The sequence below is a fragment of the Phascolarctos cinereus genome, unplaced genomic scaffold (assembly GCF_003287225.1).
Source record: "Phascolarctos cinereus isolate Bilbo 61053 unplaced genomic scaffold, phaCin_HiC Scaffold_3;HRSCAF=262, whole genome shotgun sequence".
NCBI classification, from domain to species: domain Eukaryota; kingdom Metazoa; phylum Chordata; class Mammalia; order Diprotodontia; family Phascolarctidae; genus Phascolarctos; species Phascolarctos cinereus.
In genome coordinates this window covers 176848848-176867734 of record NW_027555736.1, presented here as the reverse complement: position 1 = coordinate 176867734, position 18887 = coordinate 176848848, and the positions used below count along the sequence as shown (strand labels likewise).

At 37.0% G+C, this 18887-nt stretch overlaps 1 protein-coding gene across 1 annotated transcript in view; it reads left to right on the top strand.

The window, feature by feature from the left end:
* RYR3 (ryanodine receptor 3) overlaps positions 1 to 18887 on the top strand; it is a 731065-nt gene that overhangs the window by 132796 nt on the left and 579382 nt on the right. The window lies entirely within an intron of this gene.

The window sequence follows — 18887 nt, the reverse complement described above, 5'->3', positions numbered from 1 at the left end:
GCCGAGCGCCCCCCCCCGCCCGCCTCTGTCGCCTACTGCGCCTGCGCTGACGCCTCTTTTTGCCCCCTGCCATGGTGATGGCCCGGAGGCAGTGCCCGGCCCCGCCCCCGCGCCGTTCTCGAGGGGGCCCGGTCCACTGACCTGCTGCGCAGGCGCGGATGATGACTGCCGCGTCTTGGATTAGGCTGGGACCAGTCTGGGGAGTACGAGTGGGTGCTGCTAATGCTCCGGTCCTTGGGACCCACGGGAAACGCGCAGGCCGCCCTCAGAGTCTCAAGTGTTATGCTCTTGGTGGCTGTTGCTCTTAAGCCTAATTTCCTTTCCAAATAATACTTTTCGTTTTCATTATACGGCTCTTTCTCTAGGATTACTCTCATGCTCACCTGCCATAATTAAAGTTGCCTTTAGCTCACACATAGAAGAAAGAAGATGTGTGGAGAGATGGAAGGCAGGATTCAGATATTTTTCTGAAGCTACTGAGCAAGAGTTGGAAATAAAACTGAGCCCAAAGTAAGTTAAAGAAGACTATTTATACTTGTAGGAATTGGTATGAACTGAGCTGAGTGGTAAAATGCAGAGGAAGGGAGATAGGGAACCTTGTAAATGTTTGTTACTTCAGGACGGAGAACAGATTTCATATGGCCCCTGTGGTGGTTTTTAGAGAGAGGAGTATATAGAAATGAAAAGATGAATACCTGGCATACACCTCCGGGAAAATATTAGGAAATGAATTCTCTAGTCCGTTTTTTTGTCCATTCACACGGCAGCCACCCTAGTTCAGACCATTATTATCTCTTGTTGGGATTATTGCAGCAACCCTTTAACCGGAATCCCAGCCCTCTTCCAGTTTACCCCCTGCCCAACTCGTCGTCTGTACAACTGCTGAACTGACCTTCCTGAAGCACAAAGTCCGACAATGTCACTCTTCTCTTCAGGAAGTTTCACTGGAGCCTCTAGGATAAAATGCACATTCCTCTGATAGCATTTTAAGCCCTTCATCATCTGATTTCACTTTCTCTTGTCTGGATTGATTTCGTATTATTTCATATTATTCATCTTGAACGTATTCTGTGTTCCAGCCAAGTTGACATACTTGCTTGTACACTACATTGGGCATTCCATCTCCTGTCTCTTGTCTGTGCCCATGCACAGATTGTCCCTCATCCTCACTCACCTCTGTTTCCTCTATTTAACCTCTAGCCCCGAGCTTACTTCAAGGCTCAACCTAAGTACCACCCCTTGTCAGAGGCCTTTTCTGATTTCCCCAGTTGTTAATGCTTCCCTTACCCTTCCTCCACCAAAATTACTTTGTATTAATTCTGTATCTATTTTAATGACTTACAGTGCTCTAAGGTTTACAAAGCACTTCACAAATATTATCTCATTTAATTCTCTGAACAATCCTATGAGGTAGGTACTATTATGATCACCATTTTATAGATGAGAAAACTGAGTCCCAAAGGTTAAATGAATAGCTCCTAAGTGTCTGAGGCTGAATTTGATTGCAGGTCTTCCTAACTCCAGGTTTAGCACTTTATCCACTTCACCCCTACCTGCGTACCTACTGTTTCTTTCAAATAATCTGTAGGCTATATAAGGGCAAGGACTATTCTCTTTTTGACCTCATATCTCCTTATTCATTATAGTGTCTGGTACATAGTAGGTCCTTAAATTGATGTTGATGTGAGCCTCTGACCATAGTAATAATCCCTATGAACCTTTGAAATCCATAAATGGAAGGTTGTGGAAGGACAACACATTAGCTTTAAGTCTGTCATTGCAGCCTATTATTAGTTTCAGGATGTCAACTCTATTTACTCTATGATATTGGATCTAAGAGTTATACTTTGACCCTGTAAGTAGTCACTCTTCCTAAACCTTAAAGAAATTAGACTGTGGACTAATAAGAATTTTGCTATAAAACTAGAATGTAATCCTAAAACTTAGAGTTGGAAGAGACCGTAGGAATCTAGGGACCCTTAACCTGGAGTCCATTAACTTTTTTTTTCATTTTTGATAACTATTTCAATATAATTAGTTTCCCTTCTAATGTTAGGCGTTTTGCCTTACACTTTTAAAAACGTCATTTTGAGGAGTCCACGAGCTTTAGTACATTGGCAAAGTGATCCTTCATACAAAAAAAAAAGGTTAAGAACTTGATTTAGTCCATTCTTCTTATTTTACTAAGGAGGAAACTGAGGCTCAAAGAAAATTCTGTCAGTAAACAAGCATTTGTTAAGTGTTTACTATGTGCAAAATCACTGTGCTAGGCTTACATTCTAATGGAGGAACTTATATTCTTAAATAGCTTTAGGGATTTAATTCAACTTTCCCAAGATCACTTCAATATTAAATAGCTGAAACTATATTCAAACCCAGCTTGTCAGGAGTACAGTTCTAGTCATCTGTCCTGGGCCCTCTTTTTTTTTCTTGGCCATCTCTTTTCTCTTAGGCATCTCAAACTCAACATATCTAAAATATAGCTTATTATCTTTCCCCAAAAACTTTTTCTCCTTCCCAACTTTCCCATTACTAACTAGGATACCACCATCTTCCCAGTCACTCATGGTCACAACCTTGCTGTAATCCACTTCTTCTTACTTGTATATACCCTACATATCCAATTTTTTGTCAGATCTTATTTTCTTTACCTTCACTACATCACTTCTGTATGTCACCTTCTTTTCACTTACACAGCCACTACTCATCATCTCTCACATGCACTGTTGCAATAGTATTCTAATTGATCTCTCTACCAAAAGTGTTTCCAAATTTATTTTCCGAAAACACTGATCTGATATCATGCAGCTATTCAATAAGCTCCAGTAGCTCTCTATTACCTCTAGGATCAAATGCAAAATCCTTTGGCATTTAAAGCCCTTCACCACCTGGCCCCTTTCTACCTTTCCCGTTTTCTGATACTTTACTTCCCTCCAAGAAATTTGCAATCCAGATACACAGGCCTGTTTGCTTTTCCTCACACCAAATAGTCCATTTCTTGTAGAGGATACTCCACATGCCTTGCTTAGAATAATCTGTCTCCTTACCTCCAACTCCTAGCTTTCCTAATTTCCTTCAAAATATAAGCTCAAATCATACCTTTATGGTTGTTGTTTCCCCTGTGTACACATACACACACACACACACATATATACATATCCCCCTTCAGTGCCTTTCCTATGAACTAATTTTCTATTATATATTTTTGTTTGAGCATAGGTAATTCCATGTTATCTCCCTTTTAGGATGTGAGCTTCTTGAGCGCAGGAACCATGTTTTTGCTTTTATTTGAATGCTATTGAATATAGTATAGAGTGGAGAAATCCTAGTTATTGAGGCCCATATCTATATGCTGATTAGAAGCTTCAGAAACATATAAGTATGACCAGATCTTGTATGTTCTAAAACTACAGTAGCCTAACTGTTTGGTGTTTGCTCTGTCCCTGGGGTATGTCATATCCCTAGTCTCTTTTCCACACAGTTAAGCTTATCTCCGAAATCTTTTGTGAAGACTGGTTAAAAATGATTCAGATGATAATAACTGATAGTTAATTAAAAGACATTTGGCTCACCAAGGAAAGATTTCCTGTTTTGTAAGTATTTTATGTGCGCTTTAACTTGTGGCTAGTCTTTTCCCTGGAGAAATATTTTTCAGTGTGTTTTAACCCTTTTCTGACCATTGTTGAGTTGAGTAATTGAGAGACTGTTTATAGGTTTCTGAAATGAAAGGTTTTATGCCTTTTCAAAGCTCTTCTTTATTCAGTCTCACAGCCATGTCAATCACTATTGAAAGGCATTGTGAGGAAAATTATAATCTGTGTAGGGGCAAGTTTGTATTTACATGTTGAAGCTAAAGTATGACATTAATGAGCAGAGGCCGTGGCTCTGGAATATAGTGACCTTATCCTTCTCAGCCAGTCTTATTTCATACTGGAATATGGGCCTATTCCCAATGGGCTGGGGGGAGAGGAGTTGTCCTAAGAAGTTCAGTAATCTAACAGATATAGGTATCATCTATCTTCATGTTTAGAATAATTGAAATTTGTAATTAGAAAGGTCCTTTCATCTGTGAAATGGGACTAAAAATACCTATAGTACATACTTTATAGGGTTCTTAAGAGGGTCAAATGAGATGTTAAATACTTTGTAAACTTTCAAATGCTATGTAATTGTCAAATGATATTATTTTTATTATTACCTTCACCCTACTCCCCAAACCAGGAAAGATTCAATCAACACTATGCATCCTACTCATATGTAACCAGAGGGAGGCGCTTGTATCTTTCTTCTAAGGGTTACTTTCTGAGACTTCTTTCATCTTGTGCCAAGCCTCAAGTTTGTCTTTAAGTCCCTTCTTCTGCCCTGTTTCCAACTTCTTAATAAATCATATTATTTTCTCTCCACATTCACTTATAATCAATCAATCACTACTAAATTACACATTCATCCTCTTATTTTCCTACGTTGTAACTTTGGCCACTTCCTTACAACCTGGTGGAGATCCTCCTCATCTCACACTTGGACTATTGTAATAGCCTGCTGGTTGGTCTCCTCACCTCAATTCTCCTTCCACTCCATTCCATCCTCATTAAATGAATCTGTGTATATGTATTATGCGTTACATACATACACATGTATAGACTGTAAGCTCCTTGAAAGCAAGGACTGTCCTCTGGCTTTATTTCAGAGGCAACTAGGTTACACAACTAGAAAGGATCTGTAGTACAATTCAAAACTAGGTTTTCCTAGCCCAGGACTCTATCTACTTCACCATGCTCATTGAATTCTAGTTCAAACATAAATTTGTCCTGGTCTTCATCTACCACTTTGGTGTGTTGTGAGAATTTCCCAACCTGGCTTCCTTGAGAGCCCAGGGAACATACCCACTATCTTGTCTATAAAACTAGAGGTCAAAAAATGATTAGTTGACTGAAAGGTAAAGATATTTATTTGTGCACTAAGAAAAGCTGCTTGAGTTAGTAGCAGTTTCACTTTCTTAAGATGTTGGTTGAGTTGTTATAACTTTTTAGGCTCCCATATAGTACATAGTCAATCAGCAAGAATTTTTTAGCAGAAATGGAGAAGTGTTCAAGTCTTGAGATGACAGGAGCTTGCTAAAGATCATATTTGTTCCTATGGGAAATAAACTACTCTGTGGTTGCTGTTATCAGAATTCCCTGTATTGATAGGAATTCTCCAAGATGGTGGAGGCTCCTGTAAAACTAAAATCATTTTTGTTCATCTTGAGAGGGAGTTAAAGTTCAAACCCCAAAGTTATATTTCCTTGGTCTCAGAGGTTATTTTATCTTGGGAGAAATGTGTTTTCCCCCCAAAAATAATCAGGTTCATCAACCTCCTCTAGTGGTCCTTTAGTACATCCCAACTCTATCCCTGTACACCAATAAAATATATCTTATTGTTTGTTTTTTCATTAAGAAAACATTTTAAGAGTCTACTGTGTACAAAGTACTATACTAGAAACTTGGTTAGATCCAAAATTGAGACAAGATATGAGCCTTGCTCTCATGGAGCAAGTCTAATATGGAATTAAAACTCAAACACAATAAGGATTGTAATTTATTTATTTGATAGGTACATTTTGAGAGTTGTCAAATAAATCTCTAATGCTACTATTTCCCTTCTTACATACATACTTTCAACAGGTCTGGGGGAACCTTACCCTGCCCATCTGTTCACCTCTTCCTCTAGCTTCCTTCAAAACCCTTTCCAAGCTCTTTTGTTGATGAAATCCATCATGAGTCAGCCTGAGTCAGCTCAGAGCCCTCATTATGGTGACTGAAGTTGATTCAGCAGTAGTGTCCATTCTTGACATCTGCTTTATGTTGATGGCTTCCTTCTGTGGATGTCTCATCTTTTATATTTTAATTATGCATGCATATGAGCACTCAGCTATTGTTAAATCTTTGGTTAGTTGTTTGTTTCTTCACATAGAGAAGAATTTTATTATTATAGTAATCCCTTGTTTTTATTCTCCCTTATTTTTCCTTTATTAAAAAAAACACAACAGTAATAATCAGAAAAATCAACTTAAGCTGTTTATGAAAAGCATTATAATGGAAACAAATTCTAGATGTAGAAATAGAAGATGGTCAAGTTATGTATTTATTTATATTTTATAAAATCAGTTATACTTTATAATTTAAATAAATTAAAATGTTCTTAGAATTTGAAAAATTTTAATTCAGTGATAATTTGACTAAACAAAACTCCTCTGTCCAATTAACCAAAAATAATCCCAACAAACCCATGTATTAAGGTCTTCCTACAACTATCAACCATCTAAATCAAATAGAAAAATGCCCATCAAAGTCACACAAGGAAATCTTTAATCTGAAGAGATTTTTCCAAGATTCTTCTATTCTTCATATAAGAACTCAATAATTCAAAGTTAATCACTCCTAAGGTTCCTTCCAGCTATTTTCCTGTATTTATGTTTTACAAACTAAAACAGAAATGTGCATGGAGAGGATTAAAGTGGTAATAAAAATAATAACATGAAGACAGATCAAATGTAGTGGTTTAGGGAAAGACTATAACAGAAGTAAATGATAACCTGTCAATACATATTTATTAAGTGGCTACTATGTGCTAGGCACTGTACTGGATGTTATGGATACAAAGGCAGAAAAAGGAGCAATGCCTACTCTCAGTGAGCTTATATTCAAATGGAGGAGACAGGTACGTATATAAATATATACAGTATAAATATAATGTTAATGAATACAAATATGTATATACATGTATACATATATACATACATATACATACATACACATACATACATACATACATACATATGTAGTAGTTAAATACAAGGTAATTTGGAAGAGGACTAATTAGCAGGTTAGTTAGTTCAGAAAAGTCTTCATATATAACAAGGTTCCTAACCTGCATCTGAAAGGAAGAGAGAGACTCTATGAGACAGACATAAGGAGGAAGTCCATTCTGAGCATTTGGGACAGTCAGTACAAAGGCAGGGAGCCCGGAAATGGAGTGTTATGTGTGGGGAACAGAGAAGCCAATTTGGCTAGATTGTACAGTGTAGAAATAGGAATAATACCCCAGGAGATTGGAAAGATACATTGAGGCCAGATGATAAAGTGCTTTAAAATCCAAATAAAAGGGTTTATTTTTTATCCTAGTGGTAATAAGAAGGCATTGAAAATAGTTGAATAAGGGAGTCACATTGTCAAATCTATGCTTAAGGAAAATTATTTTGGTAGTAATGTGAAAGATGGACTAGAATGCTGAGAAAATTGAAGCACAAAGACCAATTAAGAGGCTGTTGCAATAATACAGGGGAGAGGTAGGGGGCCTAAACTAAGGTTATACTTATGTGAGTAGAGGATGTGGTGACAGGAGAAAGATGGTATGAAAGCATAAGTGGCAAAATTCTAGTGGTTGATTAGATGTGGGGTATGAAGAAAAACTTATAGGTGAACAATACTGAACCAATAAACTAATCGACAAGAATTTATTAAGCACCACTATGGATCAGATATTGCCCTAGGATTAGAGGCACAAACTCTCAATTTGAAGTCTGTGAACTTATATCTAAAAAATAATTTGTTAATTGTCTCAGTATAAGTGTTGTCCTTTGTAGTTCTGTGTATTTTCTTTCATGTATTTAAAATATCTGAGTTCACAGATTTTATCTGACTGCCAAAGAGATTCATGACACAACAAAGATAAAAAATCCTTGCTCTAGGGATATAAATAAAAAAAGCAACAATCCCTTCCCTTAAAGAGCTTGGGAAAAATATAAGTAAATACAAAGTATAAAAGGTAAATATAAAATTATTTTAGGGAAGACTAGTTGGTGAGAGTGCCTCATACAAGAGATTAGCACTTCTGAGGAAATTTTCAAGGAATAGCAAACAAATCACCAAATCACATATCTACAATTTGTAAAATTGTTGATTTTAATTAAAATTCTATATTTATAATTTGTAAAATTATAGATTTATGATTAAAATTCTATAGATAGATGGGTATACCAGTTAATTTTATCTTCAACACAATTTTAATAACAAATGACTTGAGTTTCAGGAACTAATACAAATAGATAAGGCTAAAAGCCATTCCCTAATGGTTGTGATCAAATGATTAAAAAAAAGAATTCTCAAAATAAGAATTACAAGCATGTTACCAACCATATGAAAGATTGCTCCAAATCATTAATAAAAAGAGAAAAATCAAAGCAAATCTGAGATTGTACCTCATACTTAACAAATTGACAAAAATGACCAAATGTGAGAACAATCATTGTTGGAGGCATTGTGAAAAGATAGCCATGCTAATACATTGTTGGTGGAACTTTAAATTGGTTCACTCATTTTGGAAATAAGTTTTTAATTATGGTAAGGAAGTGGCTAGAATATCCATACCCTTTGGTCAAGAGATCCTGCTGCTAGTTAGATATCTTAAGAATGTCAAAGAAAGAAAAAGGACACTATATTAAGAAAAATATTTATAGCAGTACTTTTTTTGTGTGTATCAAAGAACTGATGCCCATCAACTGAGAAATAGCTAAACAAGCTGTGGTATATGAATATGATGGAATTTTATGCCACCTTAGGAAATACTATTAACCATACAGAAAAGCATGGAAAGACTTATGGGAACTGATGCAAAATGAAGTAAGCAGAACCAGGAAAACAATATCCACAATGACTACAAAAATGAAAGTGGAAAGGACAACAAAAAGAGGAAATGGAAAACTGCATGATTATGATGAGAAAACTTGAAATAAAAGAAAAAAAAGAAACTCCATGTATTGGAGTGGTATGGAATATTGCATATGCTATCAGTTAATATGCTTGTTAGCTTTTTGTAGTTACTTTTATTCTTTTCTCTTTCTTTTTTATTCTTTCTACAAGAGATGGCTCTCTGAGTTGGAGAAGGAAGAATTTATTTAGAAATAAAGGTGATAGAAAAACAGGAGATAGCAACAAAATATAAAAGATTACCTGAAGCCCATTATACCAATGTACTGTTTTAATGTTCAAACTCAGGAATTCCAAAATCCATAGAACTTCATTTAAGTAAAGAGGTAACCTGATGCTGGTGGTGAAGTTGACTTACATTTAAGTCATTTATTACCTGGTATAAGAGAATGAGAGAACATTCAGGGTAGTTTGTTTCATTTTCTACTACCCTCTTTCTCTATTTTTTCCTACATACTCCAAGAAAAGAAAGTATAGTAGAAAGAAAAGAAAGAATACTGATCTAGGAGACTCCATTCCTGGTTGCTGTACTTATTAGCTGCACGTCCCTTGTGTACATGTAGCTGTACCTCAGTTACCACATCTGTAAGGGGCAGTGATACTTGCACTCAGTGGTTTATTTTGATCATCAAAGTTATGTAAGAGCAAGCTTTTTGTAGCAATATAAAACATTTTACAGCTATGTATGGAATTATTGTTGAGTAATGTTAGAAACGCTATCCATAACATCCTCCTCTGATGCCTCACGAAGCTATAAAAGTGACTGAATTCTTGACGGCCATACCAGTGTAGCATAAACTCTTGACAGATTCTACTATGTCAGATAAGCCTCTAATAATAGACTGTCTCTGTTTTCTGAGGACCAACCTAGCTAAGTATGGAGAAGCCCATCACTTGTAGGCTGGCCACTAGATGATGTATTCTATGGCCATGGCTACCCACAAAACAAAAAAAAAAGTAATCAAGCTTTAGTTCTATGTGGTTCCCCTTCCCTCTCCCCTTCAAAACTGATGGTAGGATTGTGGCAGAAAAAGAGACAGAGAGTTCTAAGAATCAGAAAGTTTTAGAGTATCTATAAAATATCATAGTAACCATTGGTAGTCTAAATATGAAATCCTGGTCCATTGACCACTTAGTGACCATAAAACTGGTTGAACTAAATGATATAAATATTGATATTCTTTCTATAAATGAAATTATAGTATTAAAGTATTACAGTATTACAGAAATTACAGTATTAAAGGAAGTTGCAGCCAAATGGGAAGATGGCTCTAGTTCATCCCTGGAGAAGCAAATAAAGGAACTAACAAAGTTAATTTATATAAAAGCAACAAAACCCATCATTTTTCTGGGACATTTGATTATCTTAAATTTCAGGGTTCATGAGGAACATTTATAAAAAGACCATCATGAAGATAGCTGCAGAGGCTGAGAAGGATTATAAACTTGGTCTATTAGTTCATGTTATCTTCAGCAGTCATCACAGAGGAAAAATGGCCTGGACTCAGATTTGAATAGCAGGAAAGCAGGTTATATTGCCTTGGCCATAGAATGTGCAATGCTTTTAGTGATGTCAGTTTTCTTACTGAAATTCAGGCCCAATAATCTTCTGGTGATTTTCTGTGGCTATGATGCACAGAATACCAAAGAATTTCATTTGCAAGTCACTTAAATGATAATAAAAAGGTCTAATGGGGGGGGCAGCTAGGTGGCGCAGTGGATAGAGCACCTGCCCTGAAGTCAGGAGGACCTGAGTTCAAATGTGACCTGAGACCAAACACTTGACATTTACTAGCTGTGTGACCCTGGGCAAGTCACTTAACCCCAATTGCCTAAAATAAATAAAAATGATAAAAATTAAAAAAATAAAAAGGTATAATGGGTGTGAGTTATCTGCAGTATATTACTAAAAAAAAAGAACTACAAAGGAAAATTGGCATAAATATATGTTTTCAGAGAAAGGATTGGCAGAAAAAAAGATGTGGACTGGATTGTGGTGAGATTAATGGTATAACTCCTGAGCTGTATTGGTACCCAGTCAATGTCAATATACAGGGCATCCCAAAAATCTTAGTGCAGCTTTAAGCTTATTAAAACTTAGGAAGATTCCTAGCATATTGTGTGTAGCTCCTTTGAAGGGTTTACAGGTATCAAACAGAATATGAAGGAGTTGAAAACTGCACCCCTATAAGGAAGACCCACATTGAAGAGGTCACAGATCCATCAAAGTACAAAAAAAAAAGTGCTAGGAATGGTATTGAGTCTGGGGAAGGGGGGAACTATTTAATGTAGGTACATATTTTAAGAATTAATGCCATGATGGCTCCCAGAGAATCTCACTTCAAGGGTTATCATCTAGCATGTACATTTCTGAGACTATGCAGGCAAGTAGCCAAATAATCCCAATTAATGAAGAGTGGGAATCAAGGGGGTTTGTCATCGACATTTACCACAGTTACCTTAAATACTTCTTATTGATGTTGTCATAATTACTTAAATGAAGCTGGAGGCATGTTAACAGCAGCCCCTCCAGATTGATTAGTCATGAAGCTCAAAGGAAGGCAGGTTAATTTTAGATACATTTGAAATCAGAGAGAGCTACCTAATAGAATAGGATTGCTCTCTGCCACCTGAATGCCAGGTACTGAATAGCAGAACTGAGCCCATGCTAATTCACTAGTTAATTTTTATATTGCTGTCTCTAATTTTTTTTATAAAAAAAATATATATCTTAAGATTCTGGAAAAGAAGGAAGATTTAATTTGGTTGAGACTTAAAATGTAATTGATGTTCCTCTTTCCCACATTCCCCTCTCCCCCCAGAAAAAAGATTTTCTTTATTTGTGTTTGTGCAGCTTTGCCTCTGTGTGCTTTACTGAATGTCTTTTTTGTTAGAATGTGGAAATTCACAGAAATACAACCAATAATTTAGCAAGCTATTTAAAAGTGAATATATACATCACTGGCAATTGTATTTTTAATAGAGATTTATTAAATATTGTGGGACACATAACAAAGGAGATTTAATTTTAGAAAGCGGCTAGTTAGTGGTCTTTCTTTTAGAGTAAGGGACTATCAGCAAAGGAATAAGGAATTACGTCAATTCAAAGTATACAACAGATCAGTGATTCTCAAAGGACCTCTGGTGGTCTACAAGTGTGTCTCCGCTGCTTAATACGAATACAAGGATGAAAAGTGATTGTACCTGGAGAATCTTTGAGCCAGCATGGGGAAAAAAAGAGGAATAGAGAGAGAGCTATCTGCTATGTGTGATTAAAAAGAGACAATACAACTTCACCAAAAGTAGGTCATACCAGACTAATCTTATTTAATTTTTTTTACAAGGGTATTAAAGTGATATTGTAGATCAGGAAAATTCTGTAGATATAGATTACCTATATTTTATCAAAAACATTGGTGAAAATCTCTCAGGCTGTGAAGATGGAGAAATATGGACTAGGTAGGTGATAGAATAGTGGAAATGGTGGAATGGACTGATACAAAGCATGAGGGCGGGGGGTACATGAGAGATATGGTACAAAGGTATCAAGAAGACTTGATAACTTACAGAATATAGGGAGTGGTGGTAAAAGAGTATAAAGTTGAGGATCACTCCAAGATTTTGAACATTTGGGTGAGTAGAAAAGTCTTGGTTCTCCCACCATAAGGAGGGAAGTTCAGAGGAGGAGTGGGATAAAGGGGATAGATGATAAGTTTTGTTTTAACATATTGAGTTTGAAATGCAGAACATTCAGGTGCAGATGCCCAATGGTGCAAGATTAGAGCTCAAGAGAGAGTTTAGGACTAGATATAATTTTGATGTTGCCTACATAGAAATGATAATTGAAGCCATGGGAGCTGACTAAGTTAACAAGAGAGAGGTATTGAATGGTCCACATTATCCCATATCTGCCATTTTTCTGAACATAACTTCCCAAGATATCTACAGTTTGTTCCCCTTGCATTAGATTTTTGTTTGCTCCCAAAAAGCATAATTTTCTGACTTTGAGATTTTTCTTCTGTACTATCTTTTGCCAATAATTTACCTAAAAAGAAATTATGACTCATTTTTATATTCTAAGTCCCTATTTATCTCTACCCTTCATTCCATCCTTAAGAGTTCTGTAGCCATGATGAATGTCCCAGTCCAATGACATTTGTTGTATATGCATATTATTTTTCAATCTTGTCAAAAGCATTTTGAAAATGTAATAAATTGTACTCATTAATCTCTAATTAATCTAAATAAATAAATCTAAATAATCTAATTAATCTAAATAACTATTTAATACCACCCCCTCAAAGAACTATAGTGAACTGAACTTGAATTCTTTTTATAAAAAAATACTGAAAGCTGCCAAAATGTGGGGTATTTTGTATAACACTATAGACCTGAATAAGGGACAGGGATGCTACAGAGATTTATGGGAGACAAACATGTGGTTCCAGACTATCTTCAGGAGAGACCTAGGGAGAGACTTTGGAAATTGCGGATATATAAGGGAAGCTGGCATCTCAACATGTCCCTGATTCCTGGCTTACTTCCCTAGAAACTTTAGAGAGACTTTCCCCTTGGGTGAGATTGGGGTCTCTTACTTGGTTGGATGGGCGATATCTTGTTCCAAACTGGAGAGTTCATTCATTCTTGTGTATTTTCTAGTATATTCTCATCTAGATAACTCCCACAATTTCTGTTTACTTTTGTGATTGTCTTTTGCATAACCAACATTTGATGGGGAGGACAAAGATACAGTGTATATAAACCTGGGGCTACACATTCCCTTAAGATCAAACTACAAATTTTCAACCCTTTAAAATTGTCCGCTATGTCAGCAATATTTGGAATGGAGAAGATAGATATAATTCATGTTCCCTACCTCTCTTGGAAATAGGTGAAAGAAGAATAAAGCGCACAGCTATAGCCCTACTGCTCCTCTCAAGCCAAAAACCACTGTCTTTCTTGGAGAGGAGTAGGCCAGATTCCAGAGGCATCTATTCATACCTCTTGTGTCCATAAATTTAGTCAACCAGTGTAGATATATGTACTTAATATTGGCATTTACACATCCTGTAATGACTTTTCTCAATAGACTATTTGCTTAGGGACCTGTAAATTTTCAGTTCTTCCAAGGTGGTATGATAAGGGGCGAGGTGTTTACTCCTTTCCTGGCCTGTGTTCCGTTCTATTAGTGACCACAAGCACTCCTTTCTGTCCTGGAACTGTGGGGAGGGTTTACTCTTCACAGCCACTACAAGCTCCACCATGCCAGTGCTCCTCCTCGCCCCAGGATTGCCACCCAGATCCAAGAACGAGCAAAGCAAGAGAATCCTGCCTCAGCACTGGCAAAGAGATCCCTGCAATCCCCATCTGATCAACCACTGGATTCCCCCTCAGTCTGTGGGCTGGAAGCTCAGGAGGCAGCTCCCGCCCCAGGCCGCACTCAGGGAATAGTGCTGAGACCCCGTGCTTCTTTCTCAGCACTGCAGAAACAGACTTTTCCCACTGACCTTCTAAGTTGTCTTTGGCATTCGTGGGTTGAGAAGTCTGGAAACCACCACAGCTGCCCGTGATTCAGTCCTCTGAGGCCTGCTCCAGGTTTGCTGTGGCCTGCGTGCCCATGCCAAACTGTACTCCTCTCACAGCCTGGCGTGATATACCTTTCTGATCAACCATCCAGGTGTCTTGGTCTGGAAATTTGCTTCTCTCTGTCTTTTTGTGGGTTCTGCTGCTTTAGAATTTGTTTAGGGCCTTTTTTTTAATAGGTATTTGGAGGGGCTTGGGGGACAGCTCAAGCAAGATACTGCTTTCACTCTGCCATCTTGGCTCTGCCCCCCGCTATTTGCTTAAATAGGTGTTTTAGTTTTTTAATCCAAAGAAAATTGATAATTTAAATGGAAAAGGTGAATAATGGGACTTTGTGGTCTGTCAGTCAAGCATTTATTAAGCACTTACTATGTGCTAAGCACTAGGAATCCAAAGAAGGCAAAAAAAAAGTGTCTGCTCTCAAGAAACTCATGGTCTAACAAGGAGATAAAATTCTAACAATTATGTACAAAAAAGCTACATATAGGATAAATGGGAAATAATCAACAGAAGGAAGGTACTAGCATTAAAGGAGCCTGGATAAGACTTATTGTAAGATGGGATTTTATGTGAGACTTGAAGGAAGCCAGGCAGGCCAGGAGATAGACATGAGGAGAGATAGAATTCCAGAAAGGGGGATAAGGCAATAAGAATATCCAGAGCTGAGAGTTGTAGTGTCTTATGGAAGGAACAGCAAAGAAGCCAACATTACTGGATCCAAGTGCATGGGGGGAGGGAGGCACTTTGGTGAGCAAAGAGTAAGAAGACTAATCAGAGGTGGAATAAGACCTGGAATAAGAGCTGGAAAGGACCTTAGAGAGCCAATCCTCTTATTATACAAATGAAGAAACTGAGGCCTTGAGAGATTATATGATTTCCTCAAGGTCACACAGGTAGCAGGGATATGAACTCAAGTCCTCTGACTTCAGATTCAATTCTTTTTGCACCATACCATAGTCTTTGCTAATTAGCCTGAGAAGGATATGTTGCTCTCACAATATGTGAGTCACCAGATACCAAGTGTAACAATGTATCTAGAGATGCTTGTCTTTCTATAAAGTTCATGTATTCACAGATCTAGAGCTCAAGAAGAAGACCTTGCAGGATGTCCATATCTGGTCCAGCTCTCGCATTTATGAAGAAGAAAAATAAAGGCCAAAAAAGTTACATGACTTGTCCAAGGTCATACAAATAGTAGGAAGCAAAGCTAGCATTCAAACTCATCTTCTGACTTGGAATCCAGGGCTCTATCTACCACACTACTCTGCCTTTCATTCCAATAAAAAAGATCTAAGTAAGCAGGCCATAATAACAATTCTCAAATTCATTATGGCAATGTCTACATGTTGATTTGCCTTTTCATTTAAGGGTAGGGTATCAAATGCCAAAACCTAGCCTCAAATATAAAGCAAGGACACTATTTATGACTAAATTTGCCAGAACCCAGAGTAGGTACCAAAAACTAAGGTGGCCTTGAGTAAAGGTAATGTAATTGTTCAAAGTTCTGTAACCTTGGAGTTGCCTGACTCTAAAGCTATCATTTTGCTGTGACAGTGATTTCACAAGTCATTTGCCACTGTGTAGCAGCAGTCACTTGCCTCTGTTACCTACATAAAATAGCTGAATCTCCTCCATCATTACCCCAGCACCTCGTGCTCAGTCAGCCACATGTTCAGGGTCACTTCTGTGGTAAGAATCTGCCATTATTCTAGTGAAGCTGTAAATAGGATTGAACTCTAAGGGGCAAATTTACAGAAGGATTCACATACTTGACTCCTATTTAAAGTTAGGTTTCAGAATGACTAGAGGAAATGGCATGTTCTGATTTTTGTCTCCTGTCAAGTTGTTGAATAATTTAGATGTTTCAGTTGCAATATTAGCTAGCAATAATACTTTTGTGACAAAGAAATACATGTATAACTTCTATTCTCTTCAAATAAAATACATATATAACTACAATATACCTCAATTTAAGTAACAGGTGGGTTTCTGAAAATTCTGTAATCATTATTAGCTGCTGTTCCTAAAGCACAGGTCTGATTGTGTCACTCCTTTGTTCAAAAAGCTTTAGTGGCTTCCTGTTATCTCTAGGGTAAAAGATAAATTTCTCTATTTGAAAATTTAAAGCTCCTCATAATCTGGCTCTATCCTCTCTTTTGAGACTGATTGCATATTACTGATCCTCTTGCATCTTACAATCCAGTCAAACTGGCCTACTTGCTGTTCCCCGTGCATGACAATGTACCTCCCATACTTACTCTCAGGCTCTAGCCTATACCTTGAATATTCTCCCTCTTCACCTCCATCTCTGGGAACCTCTAGCTCCCTTAAAACTTAGTTTAAATGCTACCTCCTAAAGTCCATTTCTGAGTCCCCAAGTTTTTGGCTAGATTTGACCCTCAAATTGCTTAGTATGTATTTTATATACATTTTGTACTTACCTATCTTTGAGCATTTTTTTTCCATAATAGAATGTAAGTTCTTTAAGGATAGGGACTATTTTGTTTTGTTTTTTATGTATGTAGTGGCTGATTCATAATAGGCATTAAATGAATGCTCATTCAATTGAATTAAATTGGATGGAATCTTGGAGTTGGAAGGAACCTCTGAGGTCTCTTGCCCCAACTTCCCACTTGATGCAGATTTCTCCTCTATAAAATCCCAGGCTGATAATCTTCCACCTCCCATAAACATCAAAATGTATAACTTGAATTATACTTTAAGTGGTTGAAAGACCTTTGCTATTTAAAGACTGTCATGTGAAATGTCTTGGTAAAGAGAGCAGTCAACTTCTTGCAGTCCCCAGAACCCCCATCTCTGTCTATGAGCCCTTAGAAAGCCTCCCTAGATTCAAAGTAGTTTGGAAGTCAGAATTCTTCTCAAATCTTATGTATTTTCTTATATTAGTCAGCTACAAGACAAATTGTCCAAAGCAAAGCCTTTAATGAAATAGTATAGTAATAAAATTAACAACAGAACATTCCTTTCATAAATCTAGGGCTCACTCTACCATTAATACACGCATGCTCTGTAAAGAGTAAACATGAATAGGTTTGTAGTAAGGCATACTCATAGGAAAAGTGTGTCTCAGTGTACTTGTATTGAGAGGTATACACACAAAGAACATCTGTCAAGGCAGAGGAGTGGAGGGGCAATTCATAGAGCTATAGAGCTAGTGTTGTCCTCTAGTGATGTCTTTGTGCTGTCCTGCTAGGCCTACTCCCTATCAGGTATCACATCTGTGTGTCTTCCCATTACATGAAGTTTCCCCACTCCAGTTTCTCAGCTATTCAGCTATCTGCAGGGCTTCCTAATGCTTTACAGACCATTCACTAGGATGCTGTGGTTGATAAGCTTCTCCCCAAGCAGGCTAAGGATGTATCTTTTTCAGCTAGATCTTTTAGTCAAGGGCTATGAACTCTTTTCCCTCAATCAGGCTGCAACAAAAGTCAGTGAATGCACAGGCAAAGATCATGTTAGCTCTTTAAACTATTTCCTCCTTTATTGTCTCCTCTGATTCCCTCAATTCATATCTCATCTGACCTATGATAAGAAATTTACTTTAGTTCTTAATTCTTATATCTCTGTTGGAGGCAAATATTTCTCAGGATATATTTTCTCAAATGGAAAAGAAACTAAGTGAAACTGTGGTGAGAAAACTGCTCTCAACTTTTGCTCTCCCCATCTCTGTCACCATCATGCTCTTCTGTTCTTTGCAAATCACATGGACTGGGCTGTCTGAAAAAGTCAAAAAAAGGCTAGTGACATTTTTCACACCTCTCTCAAGCAACAGATCACAGCCTTATCTCTCTCTAGTGACCTCTTTGCAATTTAAATTATCTGTTTTGCAAATCTGAATTTTTCTTTATTAGATTTACTTAAAGCTTGGTATGCCAACATTGTAGTCTAGCAGTTTGGTACTCTAGTAGAATCCTAATAATCTTAGTGTTGCTGAATGTGAAATCATTAGCCTTTACCTAAGTTTTTCATATTTTCACTCTGCTTTGTTTTAATTAAGTACTGCATTTAATCTGTTGCATTGGTGTGGATTATTCTTTCCTCAAAAAATGGAAATAAGAAACCATGAGTGGTTTGCCCAGAAGGGACAATTGGTTTTCGAGTAAAACAAAACAAAACAAAAAAAACAAAACAGCTTGACTTTACTTCTTGGGTAATTATTTAGAAAATTAACTCTTAATTATTCAGATTGAGATATTCTGCAGTATACACTACAGTGATCTAAGGTCATTACTTTCCTTAGAGTTAAACTAGGAAAGGGTCAAGGCCTTTTTTTTAAATGTATAACCATATTTATAGGTGTATATCTCTAATTGCATTCTAAAGCCAAATGGAGATGATTTTGAGAGATCACTATTATATTATTTGTTTCCCTCCATTTACATGGCTAATGGAGAATTGGAAGTAATAATGATGATGATGATGATGATGGTGGTGATGATGATGATGATGATATAGTAATGAATGTGTTAAATTTCCCTTATTATTGGCCTTCCCATCCAAGGAGGAAAATGTGCCTAAGGAATTGTTGTAATAGCA